Consider the following 1,944-nt stretch of genomic DNA (forward strand, 5'->3'; position numbering starts at 1 on the left):
TGCGCACGGGAGCCGACACGCGCGGCATCTTCGCCATTGACGATGCCACGCTCAGTGCGCGTCGCGCCGTGGACAGAGGTGCCTGTCTTCGGGCAAATATCTCCTAAACCGTGTAGGTTTAGGAGATATTTCTTGGACCTACAGGTAAGCCTTAATCTAGGCTTACCTGTAGGTCAAAGTGGTTTGTAAGGGTTTACAACCACTTTAAAAGCTAGGTCATAAAAGCAAAAACAAGGACAAAAACAAAACATTCAAATGAATGTGCACATAACTCTGATCATATATCAAAACGAATTGGACTCTCCCAGCACATCGATGACAATAACAAGGTTCACGGGCTTATGAAGCCCATCTATCTCGCTGACCTGCCCCCTTTTAGCGTCACCATGGCAGAAAGCCACCAAAATGCGTACTGTCGAGGGAGGAGCTGCAAGGCCAGCTCAAATATGGAGGTGCTTGTGTCACAACACACATGCACGAGACGCAATGATGCAGGACATACAACGTCAATGTTTTGTAGGATCTTTACTTAGGGGGACTGGAGAAAACGTGGCTTTAACTATATTTTTCAGTTGATTTAACAATTCGTCTTCCCTTCTCATTCCCAGAAGTTTGTGAAGTATTTCTGGGAATTAAAGTTGAAAAAACCCTGAAGCAATGTGACCTTCTATTCCAAGTCCAGACATCTTAAAGTTTACTAGTTGACCACAGGGCAGCTAACAAATAAAATGTCTTGTTGCTATGTGATCAATTTAAAAGTCAAGGTTTTAGTTGAAAAAAAAAAAAAAGAAGATCCATAAGTTTGAATAAATACTTAAGCCCCGTACACACGATCGGACTTTCTGATGGGAAATGTTGGATGTCAGACTGTTGGCAGTAAATCCGACCGTGTGTATGCTCCATCGGACAATTGTCGGACTTTACTCCAACAAATGTTGGCTAGCAGGTTTTCAAATTTTCCAGCAACAAATGTGTGTTGTCGGATTTTCCGATCGTGTGTACACAAGCCTGTCGGATAAAAGTCCAATGTACAAACACGCATGCTTAGATGCAGAAGCGGTCGGTCTTGTAAACTAGCGTTTGTAATGGAGAATTAACATTTGTGACGTGGCAAATTATGAAGTCTCGAAATGCAGCGCACATTCTCTTCCTCTTTAATGGGATTATAAGGAAGCTGCTTTGCTGGTGATACTGATGGAGTTATTGCAAACAAATTTTCAAAGGCTTTTTTTTTTCTAGTGATATTAAGCATAATATTATATTTTTATTTTTTGTGCAAGTTACCACAACACGGGGCCTGGCCAAGACCGGCATGTGAGGAGACGCACTTCTCACAGCTCTTGCCTGATCCGTCCATCGATCCTTCCCCGGCAGCTAAAATCCTGCTTCTTTTGGCTCCCCAGCTGGCTACCGAGCATCAGCACATCCCAGACCCACCGCCGGCCCTCTGCACCCGAGGGAAGACCCTCCGAGGCCTGTTACGGATGGCGGGACCGGACTCCCAAGATGGCGCCGCAGCATCGGCGGCCATGGCACAGCGCACTCCACGGACCACAGACAGATCCAGAGAGGGAGGCAACAAGAGAGCCCCAAAGACTCAGGGTAAGGAGCAATACAGGGACATACTGTATTACGCCCAAAAACTACAAGGCCCTGGGGCTACTGATACAGCGGAGGAGGCACAGGAGGGAGAAAATGATCTGTTTACACAGGCAGAATGGGGACATGATACGGACAGTAACCCTAGCCATTCTATGGAGGATGCAGCTTATCCACCCTCTACCCCCCACAGAGGATACAGTGGAGCCTCTGGAACAACCCACGCTGGCTGCTATACTGAAAGCTGTTCATGTGTGCCCGGCATCAAGTTAATGATATGAAGAAGCAGTTTGGGGGCATGAGGGAAGAAGTCTCACTTCTCAGACAAGATCTGCAAAAACTCAG

Source organism: Lithobates pipiens, unplaced genomic scaffold (genome assembly GCF_037356315.1).
Source record: "Lithobates pipiens isolate NorthernLeopardFrog02 unplaced genomic scaffold, aLitPip1_a1.2 Scaffold_13, whole genome shotgun sequence".
Lineage (NCBI taxonomy): Eukaryota > Metazoa > Chordata > Amphibia > Anura > Ranidae > Lithobates > Lithobates pipiens.